Genomic DNA, 13,355 nt, shown 5'->3' with positions numbered 1-13,355 from the left:
CCTCCTGTGTTGGGTGGTGCTGAGCAGCTCTGGGAGGTGTGTACATGTGTGCGTGGAGGTGCCCCCAGATTATTCCAGGCTGGGTCTTCTGCATTCCCTGCGTGTCTGGGAGTCCTGAGCTCACTGGACAAACATCACCGGTGGCAACTGGCTGGCAGGACATTGTTTTCCAAAGGTGTTTCCTCACTTCTCTTTGGGAAAGGTGAAAACAAAGAGTTGACTCGTGGTTCTGAGCCTACCTCCCAGAGTATGAAGTGATCCCAAACACCCTGCCTCCCATATGTGTCCTCCCACCTCCCCCAGGGCTGGGGAACCCAGGAGGCTTCCGACATGATACGTATGAGATAGGCCAGCCTCTAGCCTTGTCTTGTGGCTCGCTAGTGACTTATGCCCCCCCAGAGGGTATGAGGTGATAAAAAAACAGAACAGACTTCAGAGACTGGCTGAGAAGGTAGTGGCCTGGGGAGGCTGGAGGGAACTGATCATAAATCAGAACTGGAGGCAGGCACCATACCCCCCCCCGCCCTCACACACACACCTTTGCCAGTGACCAGAGCAGGATATGACATGCCAGAAGGTGCCCCTGTCACGCGTGGACTACTTTGAACTGAACACAGTGGGGGCCCCCTCGGTGGGCTCAGGAAGAGCTTTTATCTCCCCTCACAATGGCCTAAGGGAATCTAGAGAGGGGCCTGAACCAAGAAGAGATAACTTTTCATATCAGGAAGATTTATTTGCAGGGCATGACAAGCATTTCTTTACCAAACATCTGCTGTTCCCATCTTCCTATGAATTTTCTCTCTTCCCTTTGAAGCCCCTGACCACTACCCTATTCTCCTTAGCTTGGGACGGTTATGTATATAAACCTCAGTTATTCCTGACTGCCCTTGGGAGTCTCATATTTGTTGACTGAAAAAATACACACAATCTAAAGTTTGAGTTGTTCTTGTTTAGTCACTAAATTGTGTCTGACTCTCTTGTGACCCTATGGACTGTAGCCCACCAGACTCCTCTGTCCATGGGATTACCCAGGCTAGAATCCTGGAGTAAGTTGCCATTTCCTTCTCCAGGAAATCTTCCTGAACCAGAGACTGAACTTGTGTCTCCTGCATTGGTTGGTGAATTCTTTACCAATAAGTCACCAGAAAAGCCCTAAAAATGGACAGTTATGCTTTATTCAGTAGACAATTTTATGACTTAAGCCTGAGAGCCAGCATCTCAAGTAACCCTGATAGAACTGCTCCTAGGAGGTGGGGTTGGGGGTGAAGAGGAGCCAGGTTATATAGAAGTTTTGTAACAAGGGACAGATAGTCCGAACATCAAAAATTTTTGTAAATGAAAGAAAACCAGATACCCCAAGTTACAGAATTTAGTGTATTTCTATATATGGGAAAAAGCAAGAGTCCAGGCTCACTGAAATTATTTCTTTGATCTGTACCTCAGCTGTCTGGGGCAGTATCCTGTGTTTTCACATCCTGAGTTTCCTTGGGGCTCACCATAGGGAGTGGCTGCAGTTTGATGGCTGCTAGATGGCAGATATTCTTTCCTTCCTGAGTTCCCTTGGGCCTCACCAGCTTACCATTCATGGTGGCTACAATTGCATGACTGTGACATCCTAGTTTACTGATACAATAAGAAATATTCCATTTCTCATATTTTTATGGGTCTCCCATATGTATGAAATTTTGTTTTTCTCCTATTAATCTACCCTATGTCAATTTAATGATTAACACAGCCAAGAAACTAGAAGGGGAAAAGGGGAAAGTTTTCTGTTTTGTTTGGGGCCATGTCAGCCAATGGGGTGAGTTCCAGGGAGAGAAGTTTCAGCTCAAAAAGAAGAACCTTTTCTCAGCAGAGCTAATGATGCCAAAAACGTGACCTCTGTATACTAGTGCTGAATCAAATCTGAGACAGAGTCTTGAGTGAAGTAGAAAAGAATAGCTTTATTGCTTTGCCAGGCAAAGGGGACAGCAATGCACTGCATGCCCTCAAAAACTGTGTGTCCCAACACTGAAAGATTTTTATAGTAAGGAGTTTTTGAACTGTGATGTTGGAGAAGAGTCTTGAGAGTCCCTTGGACTGCAAGGAGATCCAACCAGTCCATTCTAAAGGAGATCAGCCCTGGGATTTCTTTGGAAGGAATGATGCTAAAGCTGAAACTCCAGTACTTTGGCCACCTCATGCAAAGAGTTGACTCATTGGAAAAGACTCTGATGCTGGGAGGGATTGAGGGCAGGAGGAGAAGGGGACGACAGAGGATGAGATGGCTGGATGGCATCACTGACTCGATGGACGTGAGTCTGGGTGAACTCCGGGAGTTGGTGATGGACAGGGAGGCCTGGCATGCTGTGATTCATGGGGTCACAAAGAGTCGGACAGGACTGAGCGACTGAACTGAACTGTTTTATAGTAATAGTTCAAGGGTGGGGTTGCTGATAAGGATTAGGGTGTGTGTAAAGCCTCACAGATTAAAGCTCCTTTAATCTGGCCTCAGGTGGTCTCCTGATGAGCTTCTCTGGAATGAAGGAGGGGTAACATCTTCCATTTGTTGGGGCTTTAGTTCTGGAAAAGAGCTCAAATAATTGTTCTGTGTACCCCTTGGTAGAACCAGGACCCTGCCCCAAGACTGCACTACTGCTTCTTTTCTGCTCCTCCCTTTTTTCTACATTCCCTCCCTTTCCTGATTTACAGTTGTCTGAAAGGCCCAGCACTCAGACATGAGTCTGAGTGAACTCCGGGAGTTGGTGATGGACAGGGAGGCCTGGCGTGCTGCGATTCATCGGGTCGCAAAGAGTCGGACACAACTGAGCGACTGAACTGACTGAACTGAAAGGCCCAGCAGGCCCTGTGAGGTTTCTCTAGCGGCTGTGATCAAGCTTTGGGGGAGCTAATGAGCTTTCTGTCACTGGCGAAGTGCAAGTAGATCGTGGCCCATTAGCAGAGTTGTGATGGTTTTCTGAAGGCCCCTGAGAAGGGTCCCGGGTGCTGGGACCCGACTCTTCTCTGGGAGCACGTCCAGGAAGGGTATCTCTTCCCCAAATCCAGCTGACCTGTCTGAACAAAAGCTGGGGGCTAGAGGGATGGGCATTGCCTGGATATCCCACTCTCAGGACAGGCTTCTCTGGGCATCAGCAGTTGGTCTTTAGTTTCCCCTCCCAGCTCTGCTTTTGCCCAGCTCCTGTCACCTGACTCAACTCACTCTCAGAGCCAGACAAGAGCAGGACCGACATCCACAGGCCTCCTGTGTTCAGTGCTTCTTGGATTCAGGTGAGTGATGGCTTCGGTTCTCAAGACCCAGACCTGTTGCTCAGGTGGAGTGTCTAGGGATGGACCAAGAGACCTTGCCCCTCCCTTGCCCCTCCCGTGCTGCTCCCAAATTGGCACCTTTTACTGCTTCACAGCCAGGCTCAGGAAGGGTGAGGCTGTGTCATGGATGGGCACTGATAGGGAGTGGGGTTCCGTGACACTGCACAGGGGAAGTGATGGGTGCCAGAAGGGATCTTCCTGAGCCCTGGGAGCCTATAAGTGGACCTGCTCTGGGTGTGACATGCAGGGGCCCATTCAGATGAGATGAAAATCAACCCTGTGGTGCCCCAGCCAGTCCCAGGGCCTCTCTTCCCCTTCCTCCTGCCTGACCATCACAGGGAAGCCAAGCTGGGGCTGAGCCATCACCAAAGGGGCTGGGAGCTGGGTCAGGGTCCTGCCCTCAGCTTCACCCCCAGGAGAAGTTTCTTCCCACTTGCAGCCTCAAGTTTCCCCACTTGAATTATTGCTAAGAGCTTGTTTCAAGTGAATTAAAGTCTAGGGAAGGGGGAGGTCTTGGAGGCCAGAGAAAGTTAAAAGCAGTCTTGGCCTCAGGGCCTACCATCCCAGCAATGTGACCAGTCAGCCTCCGGCTCAGGGCTGACAGGTGATGGGCCTGAGGGTGGTCATGAGGGTGGGACAGCTTGTGCTAGTGATGTACAAAGGTCAGGATGGTGGGAGCCATATACTCCAAGTGTAGGCAGTGCAAGGGGTGTGTGTAGAGAATTTTAAAACAGTAACAGAATAAAGTCTGTCTGCCTTTTATTCTTGCCATGTGCTAGCAGTTCTAAACTCTGTCAGTGATAAAATACTTCACTCTGAAAGTCTTTTATTGGTTGAAGTTTTAAATAATTATTTCAGTTACTGTTGAATTTTCTGTAATAAGTAAAATAAGCTTCAAATTAGTACTTTTACTGCATATTCATTAATAAGTGTTTTGTTCTACTGAACAAAATTCTTGGGCTTCCCCTTGGCTTAAAGCTCAGCATTCAGAAAACAAAGATCATGACATCTGGTCCCATCACTTCATGGCAAGTAGATGGAGAAACAGTGGAAACAGTGGCTGACTTTATTTTTTTGGGCTCCAAAATCACTGCAGATGGTGACTGCAGCCATGAAATTAAAAGACGCTTACTCCTTGGAAGAAAAGTTATGACCAACCTAGACAGCATATTAAAAAGCAGAGACATTACTTTGCCAACAAAGGTCTGTCTAGTCAAGGCTATGGTTTTTCCAGTGGTCATGTATGGATGTGAGAGTTGGGCTATAAAGAAAGCTGAGCGCCGAAGAATTGATGCTTTTGAACTACGATGTTGAGGAAGACTCTTTAGAGTCCCTTGGACTGCAAGGAGATCCAACCAGTCCCTCCTAAAGGAAATCAGTCCTGAATGTTCACTGGAAGGACTGATGTTGAAGCTGAAACTCCAATACTTTGGCCACCTGATTTGAAGAGCTGACTCATTTGTAAAGACCCTGATGCTGGGAAAGATTGAAGGCAGGAGGAAAAGGGGACTATAGAGAATGAGATGGTTGGATGGCATCACTGACTCAATGGACATGAGTATGAGTAAACTCCGGGAGCTGGTGATGGACAGGAAGGCCTGGCGTGCTGCAGTCCATGGGGTTGCAAACAACTGAGCTACTGAACTGAACTGAACTGTGGCTCAGTTGGTAAAAGATTCTGCCCGCAATGCGGGAGACCTGGGTTCGATCCCTGGGTTGGAAAGGTCCCCTGAAGAAGGGAAAGGCTACCCACTCCAGTATTCTGGCCTGGAGGATTCCATGGACTGTATAGTCCATGGGGTCAAAGAGTAGGACATGACTGAGCAACCCCCATTTTCACTTTTGTTCTACTGAGAAGCCTACTCAGAGAATTCCCTGTTACACACACCTGCCAAGCTTCCAGCATGGTTTCCCTAATCATTCCTAACTGGCTCGCCTCATCGCTAGTCCTGATGGCACATAATCCTGTGTTTAAACAGTGGCTTCTGAATCAGCAGGGCTTCCCTGGTAGCTCGGACCGTATAGAATCTGCCTGCAATGCAGGAGACCAGGTTCAATGCTTGGGGTGGGAAGATACCCTGGAGAAGGGAATGGCAACCCACTCCAGTTTTCGTGCCTGGAGAATCCCAAGGACAGAGGAGCCTGGCAGGCTTCAGTCCATGGGGTCACAGAGTCGGACACGACTGAGCAACTAACCCTACTACTACTCTGAATCAGCAAGGACAGCACACTGACTGTAAAGACAAAGCAACGGAACTTAATGACCTCCGATTCTGCCACTCTGTGTAACAGCTTGGAGGTTTTATTTGTGAAATTAGAGCCAAGTAGGAGGTGTAATGGGCTTCCCAGGTTTTAAATTAAATATTATTTAATATTATTATTAAATAACATAATGCAGGAGATGCAAGATAGGTGGGTTCAATCCCTGGGTCAGGAAGATCCCCTAGAGAAGGAAATGGCAACCCACTCCAGTATTCATGCTTGGAGAATCCCATGGACAGAGGAACCTGGCTGGTTACAGGTCATGGGGTTGCAAAGAGTCGGACACAACTGAAGTGACTTAGCACACTCGCACAACTGAAGTGACTTAGCACACTCGCACTCGTAATATTTTTGTTTGATAAATGCAAATGTTAGTTCATTACGAATGCATTCATTTCATTTCATGATCCTTTCCGTGTAATCACAGTGAGGAGGGAAGTGTTAAAGAATGGTCCACCATGAGTCAAATGTGCTTAGTACATCGCTGGTTTGTGCAGCTCTGCGGAGGGGGACCTAGCCAGTTTTCTATCCTGGGGACCTTGACCTCATAGGGAAGGCAGGGAAAGGGGTCAGCCTCGCTGGTAGAGGAATGGCCTGGGGACTTTTGCAGCCAGGCAGCAGGTCCTCCTCCCCCGTCTCAGTGTTATTCACCAGTGGATGAAGTTCCCTAGTGTAGCCTGCAGACACTCCATTGCCCCAGGTGGGAGAGGCGCAGGCTGCAGCTTAGTCCTGAGCAAGCTCTGATGAGGAGCAGAGGCCCCAACCTCAGCCTGGAAGAACAATCTGGAAGTTGTCTAGAAAACTGACAGATGCCCTCCAGCCTGGGCTTACATCTCCCATCCCTGTAATGAGTGAAGGGGTACCAAATCTACCACTATGTCCTAAGAATTATTTTGAGCTGAAGATATTTGAGAAACAACAGATGCAGGAAGAGGCCTTTCTCTGAACTTTCCCTTATCTGCCTAAAAGCAGAGCCTCCCAAAAGAATTCCAATGTCATAAATTCCCTCCTGGGAGTTTCACAAGCAGAGAAGATGGACTCCAGTCACCTGGGACAGGGACCAGAATTCACCGAAACAGATCTTATCACAATCCTCTCACTTCTCCCATCTATTCTCCTAAGAGCCCATTTATCTTTCCTAAAAGCTGTTTGTTTTCCCCTAAGTGCACTTTCTTCTCTTCCCCTGTTAAGACGGTATATAATATCTGATAACGGGATAATATCCAAAGAACTCATACAACTCAATAGCAAAAAGGAAAAAAAAAGATCCAATTTAAAAATGGACAGAAGAACTGAGTAGAAATTTTCCCAAAGGAGACATACAGATGGCCAAAAGGTACACAAGAAGGTGCTTGGACTTCAGTGAGATACCACTTCACACCTGTTAGAATGGCAGTCATGTGTACAAATGACTGATGCATGTTGATGAATGTCAGAAACAGATGCAGTATTGTAAAACAATTATCCTTTTATTAAAAATAAATACTTTTTCAATAAAAGAAATAACATTGTTGGTGAGGATATGGAGAAAAGGGAATTCTCTACACTGTTCTTGGGAATGAACATTGGTGCTGTCATTATGGAAAACAGTCTATAGGATCCTCACCAAGTTAAAAACAGAACTACCCTACGATCCAGCAATTCCACATCTTGGCAAAGGAAATGAAAGTGAGAACTTGCACAGACAGCTATAGACCTAGGTTTCCTGCAGTGTTATACACAATAGCCAAGACATGATAATAACCTAAGTGTCTGTCAATGGATGAATGGATGAAGATGTGGTGTATGTGTAAATACACCGTGGAATATTATTTAGCTATGAGACAGAAGACGATCCTGCCATTTGTGACAGCAAGGATAGACCTTGAGGACATTATGCTAATAAGATAACAAAAGAGAAATACAATATGATATCACTTAAGTGTGGAGTCTAGAGTTGAACTCCTAGAAACAGAGTAGAGTGGTGGTTGCTAGGGGTTGGGGCAGCAGGGTGGAGTGGAATGAGCAGATGATGGTCAAAGAGTATAAACTTCCATGCATAAGATGAATAAATACTGGGGACCTAATGTATAGTATGATGATTATAGATAAGAATGCTGTGTTATATACTTGCATATAAAGAATGTTCAAACTACTATACGGTTGCATTCATTTCAAATGCTAGCAAGGTAATGCTCAAAATCCTTCAAGATAGCCTTCAACAGTAAGTGAACTGAGAACTTCCAGATGTACAAGCTGGATTTAGAAAAGGCAGAGGAACCAGACATCAAATTACCAACATCCATTGGATGATAGAAAAATCAAGAGAATTAAAAAAAAAAAATCTACTTCTGCTTCATTGACTACACTAAAGCCTTTCAGTGTGTGGATCACAACAAACTGTGGAAAATTCTTAAAGAGATGGGAATACCAGACCACCTTACGTGCCTCCTGAGAATTCTGTATGCAGATCAAGAAGCAACAATTAGAACCGGACATGCAACAATGGACCGGTTCCAAATTGGGAAAGGAGTACATCAAAGCTGTATATTGTCACTTTTCTTATTTAACTTCTATGCACAGTATATCACATGAAATGCTGAACCAGATGAAGCACAAGCTGAAATCAAGATTGCCAGGAGAAATATCAATAATTTCAGATATGCAGATGACTCCACCCTTATGGCAGAAAGTGAAGAGGAACTAAAGAGCCTCTTGATGAAAGTGAAAGAGTAGAGTGAAAAAACTGGCTTAAAACTCAACATTCAAAATACTAAGATTGTGGCATCTGGTCCCATCACTTCATGGCAAACAGATGGGGAAACAATGGAAACAGTGACAGACTTATTTTCTTGGGCTCCAAAATCACTGCAGATGGTGACTGCAGCCATGAAATTAAAAGACACTTGCTCCTTGGAAGAAAAACTATGACAAACCTAGACAGCATGTTAAAAAGCAGAGACATTTCTTTGTCGACAAAGGTCCCTATAGTCAAAGCTATGGTTTTTCCAGTAGTTATGTATGGATTTGAGAGTAGGACCATAAAGAAGACTGAGCACCAAAGAACTGATACTTTTGAACTGTGGTGTTGGAGAAAACTCCTGAGAGTCCCTTGGACAGCAAGGAGATCAAACCAGTCAACCCTAAAGGAAATCAGTCCTGAATATTCATTGGAAGGACTTATGCTGAAGCTGAGGCTCCAATACTTTGGCCACCTGCTGCAAAGAACTGACTCATTGGAAAAGAACCTGGTGCTGGGAAAGATTGAAGGCAGGAGGAGAAGGGGAAGACAGAGGATGAGATGGTTGGATGGCATCAGTAACTCAATGGACATGAATTTGAGCAAGCTCTGGGAGTTGATGATGGACAAGGAAGCCTGGCATGCTGCAGTCCATGGGATTGCAAAGAGTTGGACATGACTGAGCGACTGAACTGACTGAAGATGTGTTACCTAATTTAATCCTCCCAATAACTTTTTCTATATGTATACATTTTTATACTGCATCTACCATGCAGTATATATGACTGCAGGAATTATGACTCCCAAGTCCCAGAGAGATGGTGACCACAGCATCTTATCAGCATCAATGGATGAAGGTTGCCTAATTTGCATACCTATCAGACCTACAGCCAACTGTGATGGGGTTGCAGAAGCAGCATTTATGCACTAATCTGTCACGTTGTTGTTGTTGTCCAGTCGCCCAGTTGTGTCTGAATCTTTGCAACCACATGAACTGCAGCCCACCAGGTCTCCCTGTCCTCAGCATCTCCCGGAGTTTGCCCAAGTTCATGTTCATTGCATTGGTGATGCCATCCAGGCATCTCATGCTCTGATGCCCTCTTCTCCTTCTGCCCTTGATCTTTCCCAGCATCAGGGACTTTTCCAAAGAGTCGTCTGTTTGCATCAGATGACCAGAATACTGGAGCAGCATCAGTCCTTTCAGTGAACATTCAAGTTTGATCTCCCTTAAGATTGACTCGTTTGATCTCCTTGCTATCCAAGGGACTTTCAGGAATCTTCTCCAGCACCATAGGTCGAAGGCATCAGTTCTTTGGCATTCTGCCTTCTTTACGGTCCAGCTCTCCTGTCAACAGTCACACCTAAAAATTTAGTTAATTTGCATGTAGCCAATCACAGTGAAGAAATGAATGGCAATGCCCTTAGGGGAACTGTGTGTGATTAAAAATATTATGTACTTCATATAGTATTTATATACAGTATATACTTTACATGTGAAATAATATTTTACATATAATGCACATGTAATATATCTCTGAATTGTATGTTTATTATTTAAATATAATTATAGATACATATGTTTATATAAATTTAAATATATCTATATATTAATTTAGGGCTTCCCTGGTGGCTCAGAGGGTTAAGTGTCTGCCTGCAATGCAGGAGACCTGGGTTCGATCCCTGGGTAGGGAAGATCCCCTGAAGTAGGACATGGTAACCCCCTCTAGTACTCTTGCCTGGAAAATTCCATGAACGGAGGAGCCTGGTAGGCTATAGTCCATGGGATCACAGAGTCGAACACAACTGAGCAACTTCACAGGGATGCTATAATTGCATTAAAAGAACCTAAAGCTTCCACTGTGCTATTGCTGTGCTGTGACTTGGAGGTTTGGATATATTAATTTATTCTTGTCATAGAGCTTCTAAGGGGTTTCCCAGGTGGTACTAGTGATAAAGAATCCTCCTGCCAATGCAGGAGATGCAAAAGACTTGGGTTGATCCCTGGGTCCGATCCCTGGGTCAGGAAGATCCCCTGGAATAAGAAATGGCAACTTACTCCAGTATTCTTGCCTGGGAAATTCCATGGACAGCAGAGCCCGGCAGGCTAGAGTCCATGGGGCCTCAAAGAGTTGAACACGACTTCATGACAAACCCTTGGAATTTCCCGACTGATAGCAGTGTCTTTTATTATTTGTAACAAGCTCTTTTGATTATACCTGAATTCATGTTAATGCGGTGGCTTTCTGGTCACCAGAAAGGCCAAATATGTGATGAGGGGGTGGGAATTTTCCACTCCACCCACCTGATTCGGACCTCCAGGAAGGGGAAGGGGCCCTGGAAATCGGATTATATAAACTCTTACCCAATGAGGTTCCGAGACCTTCCAAGGTGCTGGTAGGGTGGCACACCTGGAGAGGGCTTGGAAGCGCCTATCTCATCCTCCATGTCTTGCTCTATACGTCTCTTCCCTCTGGTTGTTTGTTTGAGCCTGTAAAATAAACCTTAGTCCTGTGAGTCATTCTAGCTAATTATTGATCTTGGGAGTGGGGAGTTGTGGGAACCCAAGAATTTGTGGTCAGCCCAGAAGAAGTATGTATGCCCCAGGTACCCCATTTGCAACTGACATCTGAAATAGGGTCAATCTTATGGGACTGAGCCCTTCAACTTGTAGGATGTGACACTCACACCAGGTAGATAGTGTAGGAATTGAATTGTTGGGCACCCAGGTGGTGTTAGGAAATGTGTTGTTAATGTGGGGAAAATCTCCACAAAGGAACCAATAACAAAAACAGAGTTCCCCACTGCAGAGTATAAAGACCCAGAACTTTCTTACCACCATCCTCTATTTATCGATAATATGCAAAAAAAAAAAAAGTTTGAAATAAAAGGCAAATTTCTGGCAGGAGGCTCTGTGTATTACTATAAAGAGCTTCACAGGAGATCCAGTGCAGAATGGCATTCTAGACCCTCCCCATTGTTGATGAGAGAGACAGCATCTATACCAGCAAGTTGATCACCACTGGCATCCATCTGGAGCTTAAGGCACCATGGTTATTTTGCTCCAAAGAAATGTGTATGTGTGTAGTACATATTAATAGAGACCTTTATCTGAAAAGATGGAATATTTCTATGTGGAGTTCTTTTATGTTGAATAACCCTATAATATAACTCCTATAACATGCTCAGTGGTGTCTGACTCTGCAACCCCATGGACTGTAGACCACCAGGCTCCTCTGTCCATGGGATTTTCCCAGGCAAGAATACTGAAATGGGTTACCATTTCCTCCTCCAGGGGATCATCCTGCCCCAGGGATCGAACCTGGGTCTCCTGCATTGCAGGCAGATTCCTTACCATCTGAACTAAAGCAATAAAGAATCCTTTTATCTGAAAAGATGGAATAGTTCTATATGGGGGATCTTTGACGTTGCATAATCCTATAATAAATACAAAGAATTTGGAAATGCTGTCCATCTTATGGTGGGTTCTCTGAGAAAACAGAGCTTAATGCAAGGATTAAGGTGTTAATTGGGGAGGTTCAAGCCCATGGTAGCAAGGGTAAAGAAAAGATAAGTAAGGCTGGGAAAGGTGGAATAAAGAAGATTCTTGGGAGAATCTGAGCAAGCACCTAAGGTTTGTACCCCAAGATGCCGTTAGGGTTGGGTTACAAAGTTACTTTGAAGCCAGTGGAATTAGTGTAATACATTCACTGCAGATGGACACAGTTTCATCCCGTGTCCGTCATAGAAACAGAGGGACATCCCATCATGGCCTTGGGATGGAGCTGGTTGATGGTGACCTTTCCCCCACAGGCCTCCTTCCTCCATTTCTGAGTGTTTCTTAGAGGGGAAGGGCTGCCAGGGGCCCAGCACAGCTCACTCACACCTCTACCTTCTGCTGCCTGTGGCCGCACCCCCGAGAGCCCAGCCAAGGCCCAATAGTTGAATTTACATCACCCAGTACCACCTATGGTGCAGCAGGAGCCCAGAAGTGAAGCAGACCTTGTCTTTACTATTTGACTGCTAATAATAATAATAGCCACCCCTATTGCCATCAGCTACTATAGCACCAGATTTGTGTCTGGCATATAAACATAAACACACACACATTACATATGCATCTTGTTTAATTCTGACCACAACCTTGACAATATACATCACTTTTCCATTGTGAAGATGGATAAACTGAGGCTCAGATGTGTTCTAGACCTTGCCCAAGAGCACCAAAGGGTTAAGAGGGCCTGGGTTAGGCTCAAAACACGGTTTGAATTTATATGAAGAAGTCAATCGAAGAATATGCTAGAGGGACGGTCTTTGTTCCTTAATCACCAGGTTTTCTCAATATGCTATAGTGCTGTATGACCAATGCACTGCAATGCACTTCAGGCTAAGGTTTCTGTGTGGCTTCCTGTCTGGCTACTTGTGTGTCCAGATGAGGGCTCACCTGGAACAGCGAAGCCCTCTTCCCCTCCCCCAGTGCAGCATGGCCTGGGAGCTCATGGGCTGAGCCTGGACCCCCAGAGATGGGGTATCACTTGGACAGAGCTGTGGGGTCCTCTCGTCCTTTGCCCTCACTTTCCGGCCCTCTTCTCTGGTGAGGTGCACCCTCCAGCATGCCTGAGCACCTGGCCACTCCTGAGAAATGAAACCCGTATCACCCTGGTCTGAGGCTGCTGTGGTGTGGTGTGAAAAGAGTCCCTTCGAAATTCTCATCATCAGGAAGTAGATGCCTAGGATACCACAGTCACTCCCTTTAAGGGAACAAACAACCATTCTTGACAAGTTGAAATATTTTTTTAAGCTAAGAAGCTGCTGCTCTAAAGTTGCTAAAACTGAGTCAATATTGGTCTTCAATCCCCAGGACAAATAACAGTATAGAGAAAACTTTTAGAGTTGCGGATGCTCTGTAGACAAACGAACGCTGCCAATTGTATGTTTTGCACATGGGCAATGAATTGGATGTTTGAAACTGTTATCTTTCATTTGTTTCGTTTTTTTTTTTTTTTTTTTTTTTGTCTCACAGCTCAGTTTGTGAGATCTTAGTTCCCCGACCAGAGGTTGAAGCCTGGGC

Source organism: Bos indicus x Bos taurus, chromosome 21 (assembly GCF_003369695.1).
Source record: "Bos indicus x Bos taurus breed Angus x Brahman F1 hybrid chromosome 21, Bos_hybrid_MaternalHap_v2.0, whole genome shotgun sequence".
NCBI lineage: Eukaryota > Metazoa > Chordata > Mammalia > Artiodactyla > Bovidae > Bos > Bos indicus x Bos taurus.
Note: the sequence above shows the minus strand (reverse complement) of the source record.